The following is an 18601-nucleotide window of genomic DNA, read 5'->3' as shown; positions in this document are numbered from 1 at the left end:
GAAACATTTCACTACCAGAAACACAAAAATAAAAATGGCATCCCAAATGTCATCCCAAATGTCATCCCAGTCATCCAGAAGAATGTATTCAGCGGAGGAGGCATATGCCATGCTTGCCTCTGACTCTGACACAGCCAGTGAGGCAAGCGGGGAATTTGAAGGATTCATCTTAAGCTCCTCTTCCTCCTCTAGTGATGAGGGACCCCCTCAAAGACGCCCCCGTAGAGCAGCTGAGACCCCCCCCAATAATTGATCTCGTATGGACCCCACCACCAGACAATTTTGAGCCCCAGGTTCCTGAGTTTTTGGCCATCCCAGGAATCCAATTTGATTCCACAGGTCTCAGAGAAATTGACTTTTTCAAATTATTTTTCTCTGATGATTTTTAAATTTAATGGTGGACCAAAGTAATTTATATGCCCAGCAGTTTATTGCTCAAAACCCCACGTCATCATTTGCTAGGTGGACCCCTGTAGATGCAGTAGAGATGATGACGTTTTGGGGTCTGGTGTTTCATATGGGCATAGTAAAAAAGCCAGAAATTAGGCAATATTGGAGTACAGATGTTCTGTACAGCACCCCACTTTACCGTATGGCCATGACCCGGACTCGTTTTGAGTTAATCCTTAAATTTTTGCATTACAACGATAATGCACAGTGCCCACCCAGAGATGATCCCACCTTTGACCGGCTATTCAAAGTCAGGCCGGTCATTGATCATTTCAGTGCCAAATTTCCAGAGATGTACATCCCAGATAAATTCATTTGCATAGACGAGTCCCTTATACATTTTAAAGGAAGGGTTAAATTCCGCCAGTACCTTCCCAGTAAGAGGGCAAGGTATGGCATAAAAATGTATAAGCTGTGTGAAAGCACCTGAGGGTACACTCACAGGTTTAGGGTATATGAAGGGAAGGATTCAAGAATTGAACCGCCAGAATGCCCCCCCTCCCTCGTAGGTGTTAGTGGAAAAATTGTCTGGGATTTAGTGCACCCCTTCCTGGATAAAGGTTATCACCTCTATGTGGATAACTTTTACACTAGCATCCCCCTGTTTAAGGCCCTTGGTTCAAGAGGTACAGCAGCTTGCGGTACTGTGCGCAAGAATCAAAGAGGCCTCCTAAAAACGCACATTGCCCAGTAATGAGAAGGGGTGAAAACAGGGCACAATCCACCGAAAATATGTTGTTGGTCAAATATAAGGACAAGAGGGATGTCCTTATACTGACAACAATTCACGGAGGCAGTACCACCTCCGTCCCTGTACGAGGTACCAGTACCCACACCTCAAAACCTAATTGTATCCTGGATTACAATAAGTACATGGGCGGAGTTTTCCGCAGGGCACTGAAGCCGTACAGTGCCCTGCGGAAAACAAAAATCTGGTACAAAAAGCTGGCCGTGTATATCATCCAGATGGCACTGTATAACGCTTACGTGCTATTCCGTTCTACCAGCCAGAGGGGGACATTTATGCACTTTCAAGAGGAAGTCATAAAGAGCCTAATATTTGGGAACCAGCAGGCAGAGGGCCCCAGTACTTCTAGTACTGGCCCCCGTATTGTACCAGGGCAGCATTTTCCTGATGAAATCCCCTCCACTGGAAAAAGGGCAGGACACAAAAAAGGTGCAAAGTTTGCTATAAAAAGGGAATAAGAAAGCAAACTATTTTCCAGTGTGACACTTGCCCCGACAAACCCGGCCTATGTATAAAGGAGTGTTTTAAAATATACCACACATCTATGGATTATTAGGTTCATCATTTCACCGTGCTTCGAGGGTCTTGCTAATGCCACATAGCACCCACCATTCATTCCACCAGAATCTGAGCCGCAAAATCCAAAAATCACTCCTTCCCTTCTGAGTCCTGCCATGCACCCAACTGGTATTTTTTGGTCACATGTGAGGCATGGCCGTACTCGGGAGAAATTGGGGCACAGATTTTGGGGTGCTTTTTTTCCTTCATACCTTATGAAAATGAAAAATTTTGAGCCAGAACTGCATTTTTGTGTAAAAAAATGTAATTTTTAATTTGCACAGCCCAGTTGTATCAAAATTAGTGAAACCCCTGGGGGTTTGAAATGTACACTATACCCCTAGATGAATTCCCTGAGGGGTGTCGTTTGCAAAATGGGGTCACTTGTCGGGGGGTTCCACTGTATTGGTGCTTTGGGGGTCTTGCTAATGCGACATAGCACCCACCAAAATTCCACCAGAATCTGTGCTGCAAAATCCAAATATCACTCCTTCCCTTCTGAGTCCTGCCATTTTTTGGTCACACATGAAGCATTGCCGTACTCGGGAGAAATTGGGGCACAGATTTTGGGGTGCTTTTTCTCCTTCATACCTTATGAAAATGAAAAATTTTGAGCCAGAACTGCATTTTTGTGTAAAAAAATGTAATTTTTAATTTGCACAGCCCAGTTGTATCAAAATTGGTGAAACCCCTGGGGGTTTGAAATGTACACTATACCCCTAGATGAATTCCCTGAGGGGTGTAGTTTGCAAAATGGGGTCACTTGTGGGGGGGTTCCACTGTATTGGTGCTTTGGGGGTCTTGCTAATGCGACATAGCACCCACCAACATTCCACCAGAATCTGTGCTGCAAAATCCAAATATCACTCCTTCCCTTCTGAGTCCTGCCATTTTTTGGTCACACATGAAGCATTGCCGTACTCGGGAGAAATTGGGGCACAGATTTTGGGGTGCTTTGTCTCCTTCATTCCTTGTGAAAATGAAAAATTTTGAGCCAGAACTGCATTTTTGTGTACAAAATGTAATTTTTCATTTTCACTGCCCAGTTGTACCACAATTGGTGAAACCCCTGGGGGTTTGAAATGTACATTATACCCCTAGATGAATTCCCAGAGGGGTGTAGTTTGCAAAATGGGGTCACTTCTGGGGGGGTTCCACTGTATTGGTGCTTTGGGGGTCTTGCTAATGCAACATAGCACCCACCAAAATTCCACCAGAATCTGAGCTGCAAAATACAAAAATCACTCCTTCCCTTCTGAGTCCTGCCATGCACCCAAATGGTATTTTTTGGTCACATGTGAGGCATTGCCGTACTCGGGAGAAATTGGGGCACAGATTTTGGGGTGCTTTGTCTCCTTCATTCCTTGTGAAAATGAAAAATTTTGAGCCAGAACTGCATTTTTGTGTAAAAAAATGTAATTTTTCATTTGCACAGCCCAGTTGTATCAAAATTGGTGAAACCCCTGGGGGTTTGAAATGTACACTATACCCCTAGATGAATTCCCTGAGGGGTGTAGTTTGCAAAATGGGGTCACTTGTGGGGGGCTTCCACTGTATTGGTGCTTTGGGGGTCTTGCTAATGCGACATAGCACCCACCAAAATTCCACCAGAATCTGAGCTGCAAAATACAAAAATCACTCCTTCCCTTCTGAGTCATGCCATGCACCCAAATGGTATTTTTTGGTCACATGTGAGGCATTGCCGTACTCGGGAGAAATTGGGGCACAGATTTTGGGGTGCTTTGTCTCCTTCATTCCTTGTGAAAATGAAAAATTTTGAGCCAGAACTGCATTTTTGTGTAAAACAATTTAATTTTTCATTTGCACAGCCCAGTTGTATCAAAATTGGTGAAACCCCTGGGGGTTTGAAATGTACACTATACCCCTAGATGAATTCCCTGAGGGGTGTAGTTTGCAAAATGGGGTCACTTGTGGGGGGTTACACTGTATTGGTGCTTGGGGGGTCTTGCTAATGCGACATAGCACCCACCAACATTCCACTAGAATCTGAGCTGCAAAATCCAAAAATCACTCCTTCCCTTCTGAGTCCTGCCATGCACCCAAATGGTATTTTTTGGGCACATGTGAGGCATTGCCGTACTCGGGAGAAATTGGGGCACAAATTTTGGGGTGCTTTGTCTCCTTCATTCCTTGTGAAAATGAAAAATTTTGAGCCAGAACTGCATTTTTGTGTAAAAAATTTAATTTTTCATTTTCACTGCCCAGTTGTACCACAATTGGTGAAACCCCTGGGGGTTTGAAATGTACACTATACCCCTAGATGAATTCCCTGAGGGGTGTAGTTTGCAAAATGGGGTCACTTGTGGGGGGGGTTCCTAAATTTTAGCATCTGATGGTGCCTAGAAACCTACATGGTGCCTAAAAAATAATCTCATAAAAAGGAGGCTCCAAAATCAAGTAGGTGCTCCTTCTATTATGAAGCCTGTGGTTTGGTCAACGTGCACACTAGGGCCACATATAGGATATTTATGAAAACAAAAGAATTGGGGGAATCAATTTTTAGTCACATTTCTCTAGTAAAATCTACTGTGTTCCTTAGAAAAATGTATTAAAATTGCAAATCTGCAAAAAAAATGAAATTTTGAAATTTCACCTACACTTTGTTTTAATTCCTGTGAAACACCTAAAGGGTTAACAAACTTCCAAAATGCTGTTTTGAATACTGTGAGGGGTGCAGTTTTTGAAATGGCATCATTTATGGGGGTGTCTCACATACAAGTCCCTCAAAGTCACATCAGAACTGAACTGGTCCCTAAAAAAATCAGTGTTTGAAATTTTCTTGAAAATTTGAGAATTTGCTATTCATATTGTAAGCCTCCTAGTGTCCAAAAAAATTAAAAGGAAGTTGAAATAATGATGGAAACATAAAGTAGACATATGGTCTATGTTAGTTATTAACTATTTTGAGTGGTATGATTATTTGTCTCACAAGCAGAAAATTTAACATTTTGCAAATTGCTAAATTTTCCATTTTTTTACGACATTTTGGTATTTTTTACAAAAAAACACAGACTGTATCGACCCAAATTTACCACTAATTTGAAGTACAATGTGTCACGAGAAAACAATCTCAAAATCACTGGGATAAGTAAAAGCAAAAAAAAGTTATCCCCACTTAAGTGATACATGTCAGATTTGAAAAAAGGGCTCTGTCAGGAAGGCAAAAACTGGCTGTGTCAGGAAGGGGTTAAAGGTCCAGCAAATACCTATTGGGGTTACTTGCATACATGGATATACCCAACATTATGCCACTGCTGAAGTACATATAGAAACTTGGGTACTTCTTTACTTTCACGGCGCCACTAGAAATCGCGGTCATCGCGGGCATTGAATGCACTAAAAAATCGGGTGCGACGCGATGCCCGCGTTGCCCGCGATTTCCCATAGGGACCAATGTTAAATTTCTCAATGGACACGATATTCTGTTCAATGCCTCAATTGACACGATTTTTCCATAGGAAACAATGTTAAATGGCCCACAGAGGCCAAATAGGCACCCTCAAGTGTGAAATGGCCCCCACAATTGCTAACGCCACCCCACGATCAACGTCAACCTGAAGCGTGGCGAGCGCAGCGAGCCCGCGAGGGGCGGCGGTACGCTTCCTCCGACCTTTTCATGCCCTAGTATCCACTAGGGCGTGGAGTGAGAATAGAATAGTGTGGCGAGCGCAGCAAGCCACCGAGCCCGAAGCGTGGCGAGCGCAGCGAGTCCCGCGAGGGGACGCGGATACCTTCACAGGTAAACGCGTCCCTTCACGGGCTTCACAGGTATCCGCGTCCCCTCGCGGGGCTCGCTGCGCTCGCCACGCTTCGGACTCGGTTGCTCGCTGCGCTCGCCACACTATTCTATTCTCACTCCACGCCCTAGTGGATAGTAGGGAATGAAAAGGTCGGAGGACGCGTACCGCCGCCCCTCGCGGGCTCGCTGCGCTCGCCACGCTTCGGGTTGACGTTGATCGTGGGGTGGCGTTAACAATTGTGGGGGCCATTTCACACTTGAGGGTGCCTATTTGGCCTCTGTGGGCCATTTAACATTGTTTCCTATGGAAAAATCGTGTCAATTGAGGCATTGAACAGAAAATCGTGTCCATTGAGAAATTTAACATTGGTCCCTATGGGAAATCACGGGCATCGCGGGCATCGCGTCACACACGATTTTTTAGTGCATTCAATGCCCGCGATGACCGCGATATCCTATCTGTCCTAATCTAGTGGCGCCGTGAAAGTAAAGAAGTACCAAAACTTGTTGTGGGTCAGCAATTGTTAAAGTAGGACTGGTCCCCTCCTTAGTGCATGAGGCCATAATAGGGAGGGATTTTCATCATTTTTGGAAACTGTGGGACTCACATTTAGCCAAAGATGGGAGAAGAAAAGAGCCAGTAGTTAATACTGGTGATGGATGTATGTGTGTCCTCTTAACCTTCTGACCCTTTACCTTTTGCTAGTTTGGCTGGTGAGGGGACAAATGGGGAGTCCAGTGAGGACCCTCTTTCTGGGAATGGAAATCTAATAGTTAGAACTGAAAGCGTGCCTGACCTGGAAGTAAAGAAGGATCTGTTTGCATCTGAACAGTTAAAAGATCCTACCTTAATAAAGGCTAGAGAGAATGTTAAGATTGTTAATGTGGAACCCGTGGTACCAGGTGACAGCTTTACGTATCCCCACATGGCCATTTGTAATGAGCTCTTGTTCCACATTGTCAAAAAGGGTGAGGATGTGGTGGAACAGCTGGTAGTTCTCCAGCCTTATAGGAGAACGGTACTAGATTTAGCTCATAGTCATGTTACCGCAGGACATTTAGGGGCAGAAAAGACCACTGAAAGAGTGTTACAAAGGTTCTTTTGGCCAGGGGTTTATAAAGAAGTGTCTGAATATTGTTCTTCCTGTCCTGAATTTCAGGAGCCCACTAGTTCCCATGCCTATTATAAAGGTCCCTTTTGAACAAATACCCATGGATTTCGTAGGGCCTTTGTTAAAGTCCGCTCGGGCCATCAGTATATACTGGTAATAATGGACTATGCCACTAGATATCTTGAGGCTGTCCCTTTACACACTATCACAACCAAGGCGATAGCTAGGGAACTGGTGCAGGTTTTCAGTAGAGTGGGCATAGCAAAATAAATTTTGACTGTCCAAGGTACTCCCTTTATGTGAAGCGTCATTAAAGAATTGTGCAAATTGTTTAAGGTCACCCACCTCAGGATGTCTATCTACCATCTCCAAACTGATGGGTTGGTGGAAAGATTTATTAAAATGTTAAAAAGTAAGGTTGTTGACAAGTGCTCAACAGAGGGTATATAGCTGGAGTGCCAAGATCTGGGAATTTGCTCCGGGGGATAGAGTTCTGGAGTTGGTGCCCACTGTGGAAAGCAAGTTCCTAGCTAAATGGCAGGGTCCATTTGAGATTCAGGAAAAAGTGAATGAGGTTAATTTTAAAGGATACCAACCAGGAAAGAGAAAACCTGAACAAATCTACCATGTTAACTTAATCAAACCCTGGAAAGATAGGTTGTCTCTGTCGGCAGAGCCTTGCTCTTCGGTGTCTTCACCTCAGTTGCTTCCCGCGGTGAAGGTGTTGGAGACATTGTCAGCTGATCAGAACAATCAGGTTAAAGAATTTCTCATCAGAAATAGGGAGATATTTTCAGAGCTGCCTGGCCAAACGACCATAATAAAACATGACATTGTCACAGAACCAGGGGTCAGGGTTCATTTAAAGCCATATAGGATTCCTGAAGCTCAGAGAGAAGCTGTTTCTAAAGAAGTTAAAAACATGTTAGAACTTGGAGTCATAGAGGAATCCAACAGTGAGTGGTCCAGTCCTATAGTTCTCATCCCAAAGCCATATGGTAGTGTACGCTTCTGTTGTTTAGAGTGGTTGCCTCGGCAACCCGCCTCCGGAACCCGGAAATGATGCCCACTGGTTGTGGTGGGTGTGATGTCATCATGCAGCGTCTGGGAATGCACGTCGCCGGCTGGTGACGTAGCAGAAACCCAAAAGATGGAGGCAGGCAGCTGACACTTGGCGAGGACATAAGGTATGTTGGTTGCTTCATTCTGTTGATCTTGACAAAGGTTTATTAAAACCGAAATGTTGATCGTTTAACGTTTCCTGCTCTTGGTTATTTTTTTATATTACTGAAGACCAGTGAGTGCCGCTCACCCTCCCCCCCCCCGCCAGTCGGGGCAACTTCCTATATTGTGGCTGCAAGGCTTCGCAGAGGGGCACCAGGGCACTTAACATTGTGCATATTGGAGTGCTGGGTTTATGCTGGACTATATATATATATATATATATATATATATATATAGATAGATAGATAGATAGATAGATAGATAGATAGATAGATAGATAGATAGATAGATTGCACTTGGAATATATAGAGATGAGCATGTAACCCCTGTCAATGATCATGAAACTCCTAGCAATAAGCATGTAACCCCTGAAGAAAATATTTAATCCCTGGCAACAAGCAGGAAACCCTTGGCAATGAGCATGTAACTCCTGTCAGTGAGCATGAGACCCCTGGTAATGACCATTCAGGTAAAAATAATATGCTAAATGTATGTGGGGAGCACCCGAAATTTTTTGGCCAGCGCAGAGCAAAATTTGAAGTTACACCACTGGGTTCCATGCTTACAGTGCATCAGCGCTCCTAGAATCCATTACTCTTGGGTAGCGCTCCAGTGTGACTTCTAGCATCTGTCTACTCCAAGGCAGCAATTTTTAAATGGACGTTTTAGTGGCGTCCATGTGCTGCAGTGCCCTAGTTATGCCACTGCATTGGTGCGAACAACGGTGGAGTCTAAAGATGTTCAAAGTGTGAGTCCCATGACATTTGGTGTTCGAGCCATGTGTCAGACTTTTGCATTCCCAATATCATCGGGCACTTGGAACCCTCATCACCCCGTTCATGTGAAACCCTTCGTCAATGAAAACCTTTTTTTCCACAGGTCAATGAAAAAGTTACTGGTCCTGTACTCACCTAAACTGCCGAAGTTCTTGTGGCCGGTGTCTCACTGATCTATTAAGCAGCTGCAATGGAATATTCTGGAGATACCAGTTGCAAGAAGGGGATTCATACTGTAACATCAATGGTCAAAGAAATGTTCACACAACTAACAATTGTCCAGATACTCATCGTCATCAGATAAATAGCTCCATATATATATATATATATATATATATATATATATGAAATATATGCAACTTTACATTAGCACCTACTTGTCTCACATATGTATATTTTTTTTCATTATTCCTTTTTTCGCAGTAAACCAAAAAGTTTCATCCAAGGAAACGAATTGAAGTTGATAAATAGGAGCCAGCTCGTTCTTTAACCCCTTCCTGACACAGCCAGTTTTTGCCTTCCTGACAGAGCCCTTTTTTTCAAATCTGACATGTATCACTTAAGTGGGGATAACTTTTTTTTGCTTTTACTTATCCCAGTGATTTTGAGATTGTTTTCTCGTGACACATTGTACTTCAAATTAGTGGTAAATTTGGGTCGATACAGTCTGTGTTTTTTTGTGAAAAATACCAAAATGTCGTAAAAAAATGGAAAATTTAGCAATTTGCAAAATGTTAAATTTTCTGCTTGTGAGACAAATAATCATACCACTCAAAATAGTTAATAACTAACATAGACCATATGTCTACTTTATGTTTCCATCATTATTTCAACTTCCTTTTAATTTTTTTGGACACTAGGAGGCTTACAATATGAATAGCAAATTCTCAAATTTTCAAGAAAATTTCAAACACTGATTTTTTTAGGGACCAGTTCAGTTCTGATGTGACTTTGAGGGACTTGTATGTGAGATACCCCCATAAATGATGCCATTTCAAAAACTGCACCCCTCAAAGTATTCAAAACAGCATTTTGGAAGTTTGTTAACCCTTTAGGTGTTTCACAGGAATTAAAACAAAGTGTAGGTGAAGTTTCAAAATTTCTTTTTTTTTTGCAGATTTGCAATTTTAAGACATTTTTCTAAGGAGCACAGTAGATTTTACTAGAGAAATGTGACTAAAAATTGATTCCCCCAATTCTTTTGTTTTCATAAATATCCTATATGTGGCCCTAGTGTGCACGTTGACCAAACCACAGGCTTCATAATAGAAGGAGCACCTACTTGATTTTGGAGCCTCCTTTTTATGAGATTATTTTTTAGGCACCATGTAGGTTTCTAGGCACCATAAGATGCTAAAATTTAGGAACCCCCCACAAGTGACCCCATTTAGCAAACTACACCCCTCAGGGAATTCATCTAGGGGTATAGTGTACATTTCAAACCCCCAGGGGTTTCACCAATTGTGGTACAACTGGGCAGTGAAAATGAAAAATTACATTTTTTACACAAAAATGCAGTTCTGGCTCAAAATTTTTCATTTTCACAAGGAATGAAGGAGACAAAGCACCCCAAAATCTGTGCCCCAATTTCTCCCGAGTACGGCAATGCCTCACATGTGACCAAAAAATACCATTTGGGTGCATGGCAGGACTCAGAAGGGAAGGAGTGATTTTTGGATTTTGCAGCTCAGATTCTGGTGGAATGTTGGTGGGTGCTATGTCGCATTAGCAAGACCCCCCAAGCACCAATACAGTGGAACCCCCCCACAAGTGACCCCATTTTGCAAACTACACCCCTCAGGGAATTCATCTAGGGGTATAGTGTACATTTCAAACCCCCAGGGGTTTCACCAATTTTGATACAACTGGGCTGTGCAAATGAAAAATTACATTTTTTACACAAAAATGCAGTTCTGGCTCAAAATTTTTCATTTTCACAAGGAATGAAGGAGACAAAGCACCCCAAAATCTGTGCCCCAATTTCTCCCGAGTACGGCAATGCCTCACATGTGACCAAAAAATACCATTTGGGTGCATGGCAGGACTCAGAAGGGAAGGAGTGATTTTTGGATTTTGCAGCTCAGATTCTGGTGGAATGTTGGTGGGTGCTATGTCGCATTAGCAAGACCCCCCAAGCACCAATACAGTGGAACCCCCCCACAAGTGACCCCATTTTGCAAACTACACCCCTCAGGGAATTCATCTAGGGGTATAGTGTACATTTCAAACCCCCAGGTGTTTCACCAATTTTGATACAACTGGGCTGTGCAAATGAAAAATTACATTTTTTACACAAAAATGCAGTTCTGGCTCAAAATTTTTCATTTTCACAAGGAATGAAGGAGACAAAGCACCCCAAAATCTGTGCACCAATTTCTCCCGAGTACGGCAATGCCTCACATGTGACCAAAAAATACCATTTGGGTGCATGGCAGGACTCAGAAGGGAAGGAGTGATTTTTGGATTTTGCAGCTCAGATTCTGGTGGAATGTTGGTGGGTGCTATGTCGCATTAGCAAGACCCCCAAAGCACCAATACAGTGGAACCCCCCCACAAGTGACCCCATTTTGCAAACTACACCCCTCAGGGAATTCATCTAGGGGTATAGTGTACATTTCAAACCCCCAGGGGTTTCACCAATTTTGATACAACTGGGCTGTGCAAATGAAAAATTACATTTTTTTACACAAAAATGCAGTTCTGGCTCAAAATTTTTCATTTTCACAAGGAATGAAGGAGACAAAGCACCCCAAAATCTGTGCCCCAATTTCTCCCGAGTACGGCAATGCCTCACATGTGACCAAAAAATACCATTTGGGTGCATGGCAGGACTCAGAAGGGAAGGAGTGATTTTTGGATTTTGCAGCTCAGATTCTGGTGGAATGTTGGTGGGTGCTATGTCGCATTAGCAAGACCCCCCAAGCACCAATACAGTGGAACCCCCCCACAAGTGACCCCATTTTGCAAACTACACCCCTCAGGGAATTCATCTAGGGGTATAGTGTACATTTCAAACCCCCAGGGGTTTCATCAATTTTGATACAACTGGGCAGTGAAAATGAAAAATTACATTTTTTTACACAAAAATGCAGTTCTGGCTCAAAATTATTCATTTTCAGAAGGTATGAAGGAGAAAAAGCACCCCAAAATCTGTGCCCCAATTTCTCCCGAGTACGGCAATGCCTCACATGTGACCAAAAAATACCATTTGGGTGCATGGCAGGACTCAGAAGGGAAGGAGTGATTTTTGGATTTTGCAGCTCAGATTCTGGTGGAATGTTGGTGGGTGCTATGTCGCATTAGCAAGACCCCCCAAGCACCAATACAGTGGAACCCCCCACAAGTGACCCCATTTTGCAAAATACACCCCTCAGGGAATTCATCTAGGGGTATAGTGTACATTTCAAACCCCCAGGGGTTTCACCAATTTTGATACAACTGGGCTGTGCAAATGAAAAATTACATTTTTTACACAAAAATGCAGTTCTGGCTCAAAATTTTTCATTTTCACAAGGAATGAAGGAGACAAAGCACCCCAAAATCTGTGCCCCAATTTCTCCCGAGTACGGCAATGCCTCACATGTGACCAAAAAATACCATTTGGGTGCATGGCAGGACTCAGAAGGGAAGGAGTGATTTTTGGATTTTGCAGCTCAGATTCTGGTGGAATGTTGGTGGGTGCTATGTCGCATTAGCAAGACCCCCGAAGCACCAATACAGTGGAACCCCCCACAAGTGACCCCATTTTGCAAACTACACCCATCAGGGAATTCATCTAGGGGTATAGTGTACATTTAAAACCCCCAGGGGTTTCACCTATTTTGATACAACTGGGCTGTGCAAATGAAAAATTACATTTTTTACACAAAAATGCAGTTCTGGCTCAAAATTTTTCGTTTTCACAAGGAATGAAGGAGACGAAGCACCCCAAAATCTGTGCCCCAATTTCTCCCGAGTACGGCAATGCCTCACATGTGACCAAAAAATACCATTTGGATGCATGGCAGGACTCAGAAGGGAAGGAGTGATTTTTGGATTTTGCAGCTCAGATTCTGGTGGAATGTAGGTGGGTGCTATGTCGCATTAGCAAGACCCCCCAAGCACCAATACAGTGGAACCCCCCCACAAGTGACCCCATTTTGCAAACTACACCCCTCAGGGAATTCATCTAGGGGTATAGTGTACATTTCAAACCCCCAGGGGTTTCACCAATTTTGATACAACTGGGCAGTGAAAATGAAAAATTACATTTTTTTACACAAAAATGCAGTTCTGGCTCAAAATTTTTCATTTTCAGAAGGTATGAAGGAGAAAAAGCACCCCAAAATCTGTGCCCCAATTTCTCCCGAGTACGGCAATGCCTCATGTGTGACCAAAAAGTGGCAGGACTCAGAAGGGAAGGAGTGATATTTGGATTTTGCAGCACAGATTCTGGTGGAATGTTGGTGGGTGCTATGTCGCATTAGCAAGACCCCCAAAGCACCAATACAGTGGAACCCCCCCACAAGTGACCCCATTTTGCAAACTACACCCCTCAGGGAATTCATCTAGGGGTATAGTGTACATTTCAAACCCCCAGGTGTTTCACCAATTTTGATACAACTGGGCAGTGAAAATGAAAAATTCCTTTTTTTTACACAAAAATGCAGTTCTGGCTCAAAATTTTTCATTTTCAGAAGGTATGAAGGAGAAAAAGCACCCCAAAATCTGTGCCCCAATTTCTCCCGAGTATGGCAATGCCTCATATGTGACCAAAAAATACCAGTTGGGTGCATGGCAGGACTCAGAAGGGAAGGAGTGATTTTTGGATTTTGCAGCTCAGATTCTGGTGGAATGAATGGTGGGTGCTATGTGGCATTAGCAAGACCCCCGAAGCACGGTGAAATGATGAACCTAATAATCCATAGATGTGTGGTATATTTTAAAACACTCCTTTATACATAGGCCGGGTTTGTCGGGGCAAGTTTCACAGTGGAAAATAGTTTCCTTTCTTATTCCCTTTTTATAGCAAACTTTGCACCTTTTTTGTGTCCTGCCCTTTCTTGCAGTGGAGGGGATTTCGTTAGGAAAATGCTGCCCTGGTACAATACGGGGGCCAGTACTAGAAGTACTGGGGCCCTCTGCCTGCTGGTTCCCAAATATTAGGCCCTTTATGACTTCCTCTTGAAAGTGCATAAATGTCCCCCTCTGGCTGGTAGAACGGAATAGCACGTAAGCGTTATACAGTGCCATCTGGATGATATACACGGCCAGCTTCTTGTACCAGATTTTTGTTTTCCGCAGGGCACTGTACGGCTTCAGTACCTGATCTGAAAGATCCACTCCGCCCATGTACCTATTGTAATCTAGGATACAATTAGGTTTTGAGGTGTGGGTACTGGTACCTCGTACAGGGATGGAGGTGGTACTGTCTCCATGAATTGTTGTCAGTATAAGGACATCCCTCTTGTCCTTATATTTGACCAACAACATATTTTCGGTGCATATTCCCCTGCTTTCACCCCTTCTCATTACTTGGGCAATGTGCGTTTTTGGGAGGCCTCTTTGGTTCTTACGAACAGTACCGCAAGCTGCTGTACCTCTTGAACCAAGGGCCTTAAACAGGGGGATGCTAGTGTAAAAGTTATCCACATAGAGGTGATAACCTTTATCCAGGAAGGGGTGCACTAAATCCCAGACAATTTTTCCACTAACACCTACGAGGGAGGGGGGGCATTCTGGCGGTTCAATTCTTGAATCCTTCCCTTCATATACCCTAAACCTGTGGGTGTACCCTGAGGTGCTTTCACACAGCTTATACATTTTTATGCCATACCTTGCCCTCTTACTGGGAAGGTACTGGCGGAATTTAACCCTTCCTTTAAAATGTATAAGGGACTCGTCAATACAAATAAATTTGGTACTTATGTAGTAACTGGGCTGCCGATTTTGAAATCGGGTCCATCGCATCGCATCGCACCCGACCATATCGCATGCGATGCGATGCGATGCGATGGACCCGATTTTTCCATAGGATTCAATGTTAAAATGGACTGAGTCCATTTTAACATGGAATTCAATGGGAAAAGGGGTCCTTTTCATACCCCTACTATCCAAGTGGGCACGGAGTTGGATATAAACCTGTGGCGAGCGTAGCGAGCCACCAAGCCCGAAGCGTGGCGAGCGTAGCGAGCCCCGCGAGGGGACACAGAATACCATCCCCTCGCGGGGCTCGCTTCGCTCACCACGCTTCGGGCTCGGTGGCTCGCTACGCTCGCCACAGGTTTATATCCAACTCCATGCCCACTTGGATAGTAGGGGTATGAAAAGGACCCCTTTTTCCCATTGAATTCCATGTTAAAATGGACTCAGTCCATTTTAACATTGAATCCTATGGAAAAATCGGGTCATCGCATCGCATCGCATCGCATCGTATGCGATGCGATGCGATATCGTATCGCATCGCATCTGATTGTATGCCTTAACTTAAGGCATACAATCAAAAAATCGGCAGCCCAGATACTACATAAGTACCATAAATTTTTCAGGGATGTACATCTCTGCAAATTTGGCACTGAAATGATCAATGACCGGCCTGACTTTGAATAGCCGGTCAAAGGTGGGATCATCTCTGGGTGGGCACAGTGTATTATCGGTGTAATGTAAAAATTTAAGGATTATCTCAAAACGAGCCCGAGTCATGGCCATACGGTAAAATGGGGTGCTGTACAGAACATCTGTACTCCAATATTGCCTAATTTCTGGCTTTTTTACTATGCCCATATGTAACACCAGACCCCAAAACGTCATCATCTCTACTGCATCTACAGGGGTCCACCTAGCAAATGATGACGTGGGGTTTTGAGCAATAAACTGCTGGGCATATAAATTACTTTGGTCCACCATTAAATTTATAAAATCATCAGAGAAAAATAATTTGAAAAAGTCAATTTCTCTGAGACCTGCTGAATCAAATTGGATTCCTGGGATGGCCAAAAACTCAGGAACCTGGGGCTCAAAATTGTCTGGTGGTGGGGTCCATACGGGATCAATCATTTGGAGGGGGGGGGTCTCAGCTGCTCTACGGGGGCGTCTTTGAGGGGGTCCCTCATCAGCAGAGGAGGAAGAGGAGCTTAAGGCGAATCCTTCAAATTCCCCGCTTGCATCACTGGCTGTGTCAGAGTCAGAGTCAGAGGCAAGCATGGCATATGCCTCCTCCGCTGAATACATTCTTCTGGATGACTGGGATGACATTTGGGATGACATTTGGGATGCCATTTTTATTTTTGTGTTTCTGTAAGTGTAATGTTTCAACACGTGTATAGTGTAGGGGGGGTACAAACTTTATTTCAACACGGGGGGTATGTAGTGTGTAGTGTGTATGTAGTGCAGAAAAAAAAATACTTTATACAGGAATTTGATCCCAATAAAAAAAAAAAAAAATTGAAGGGGTTAAAAAAAAAAAAAAAAGGTCCTGCGCCAAAAATTGAGCACAGATGTTGGTCAGTAACGTCCGTCACTGAACAGCGCTCAAAGGCAACAGGACACCCACAAAAACAACGTGGGTGTAAAAACAAAAAAAAAAACAATTAAAAAAAAACTGCAGAAAAAACCTGTGCCAAAAATGCTGTTCAGTGATTGTACGTCACTGATCAGCGGCCACAGGACACCCACAAAAGCAACGTGGGTGTAAAAACAATTTAAAAAAAATTTCCACAGCACTCTCCAAAAAAAAAACAATTTAAAAAAACTGCAGAAAAAAAAATGATATCAACCCTGTGCCAAAAATGCTGTTCAGTGATTGTCCGTCACTGATCAGCGCTCAGCGGCCACAGGACACCCACACAAGCAACGTGGGTGTAAAAACAAAACCCCACTGCACTCTCCAAAAAAAAAAAAAACTGCAGATCAGTGATGCAGTGATGCAACACTGATTAGCAGTGAGGGGCAGCAGACACACAACCTGACAGGGTATATATATAAAAAAAAAACCCTGGACCCCCAAAAAGTTGCTGATTAATTAATTTAAACTGACCAGCACAAAAGGGGGGGCAGCAGGGGGGGCAGCAGTCAGTTGCACATGCAGCACAACCTTTGGTGCAACTGACAGGTATATATATATAAAAAAAAAAAACCTGGACCCCCAAAAAGTTGCTGATCAGTTAATTAATCAGCACAATCAGCACAAAAGGGGGGGCAGCAGGGGGGGGCAGCAGTCAGTTGCACAGGCAGCACAACCTTTGCTGCAACTGACAGGTATATATATAAAAAAAAAAACCTCTGCACCCCCAAAAAGTTGCTGATCACCTCAGATATAGTGATCAGCACAAAAGGGGGTGCAGCAGACACAAAATATAGCACTCTCTATCACTCTCTATCACTCTCTATCACTCTCTATCACTCTCTGTCACTATCTGTCCCTATCTCTCACGATCTGTGACTCTATGACACTGCAGCAGCAGCACACACAGAAGTCACAAGATCCAGGAAGTATCCAGCTGCTGGCAGCACGCTACCAGCGGTGATCAGCGGTGATCAGGTAAGTTTCAGTCAAGGATCAGGTATGTATCACGACAGATTGGCACGGTGACCGCTCTGCACGCAATTCCAGACCGGAATGGCGTCTGCAGTGCAGTCACCGTTAGTTTAAATCACGCGCCTTGGCTGTGATTGGTCCGTGGGTCCCACGGACCAATCACAGCCTTGGGGGCAGGTGGGGTGAGGTGTCGTCGTCACCGATGACCCCCTCATGCCCCCTGACGCCCGGCGGTGATTGACACCTGTGTTACCGAGCGTCTGATTCGCCGGTAACACAGGAAAACGCTGTGAATGGCTGTTCACACTGAACAGCCAATCACAGCGATCGCCGACGGGGGGGCGGCATCGCAGCCCCCCCTGGGCATGCAGGGACATGTCTGCTGTCAGGGACAGCAGACATCGTCCCTCTGTCCCCGCGTCTATAGACGCGGGGACAGTTTAAAGTCATGACGTATATATACGTCATGTGTCGGGAAGTACATCCCGGCCATGACGTATATATACGTCATATGTCGGGAAGGGGTTAAGAAGAACACACTTAATATAATGGACCGTGGACAAATCTAAATGAATTCATAAATACCTGATAAATATAGAAATGGACATATATTACATGTAGTGCTTGATTCTTGTTGAGCCGCAAAGCTGGGAAATTTGCAGCTCTGTGGGTCCTCGAAACGCCGCCCCGGTGCCCGCACGCATGCTGGGACAAAATCATTCGATGGTCACTAACCATCAAATGATTTTGCAAGCGCTCGCAGATGTAAGACACATCCGCTGACGCCAGCTGCCCGCCCATGTACTCACGACACAGGAGTATTTCCATGAGAACACCCAGCATTTTCCCATCTGTGCAACGACGGCCTGCCGCACCACAACTACCCCCGCTCGCACTGCTGTTTGCTAGTGGCTGGCGAATAATCGATCGAGGCTGCCCATGCGCATAAATACTTATACGCATGCGCGACTCTAAAATTCGCAGGGGAGCGATTGAACTAGAATTACCTCCTAATCGAGAACATTTGGCTGCTTCAATAAGTATTTTTTTTTGTATTATAAACATAAACACTTAAACCATAAAAACAAAAAAAATCGGCTTAAATACATCAACATTGACACCAGGAAACACAGGGTTAATACAGCCTCAATCACATATAAATTATGATATTTAAATAAAACAAAAATTAATCTTCCCACGAGTGAGAGGGCAATAAAACTTAATTGGAGCGATAAGAATTCACTTCATTAAAAACACCATTATCCCTTAACATTAGAATGTTCGTTTACTGTAGAGTTTTCACAGACTCTGACAGAAAGCATCCGAGGAAATCTCCAAGCCTCCAATTAGGATTTATTCAGTCCCATTTCACAAAATAAGGTATAGTATTTCCATTCAAAGGGAGCACTTGAAAGAAAATATATGAGCTGTATATAATGCGCTGTTCCATTCAATTAG

The sequence above is a fragment of the Crinia signifera genome, chromosome 19, assembly GCF_055691185.1.
Source record: "Crinia signifera chromosome 19, ASM5569118v1, whole genome shotgun sequence".
NCBI lineage: Eukaryota > Metazoa > Chordata > Amphibia > Anura > Myobatrachidae > Crinia > Crinia signifera.
This window is presented reverse-complemented; position numbering follows the sequence as displayed.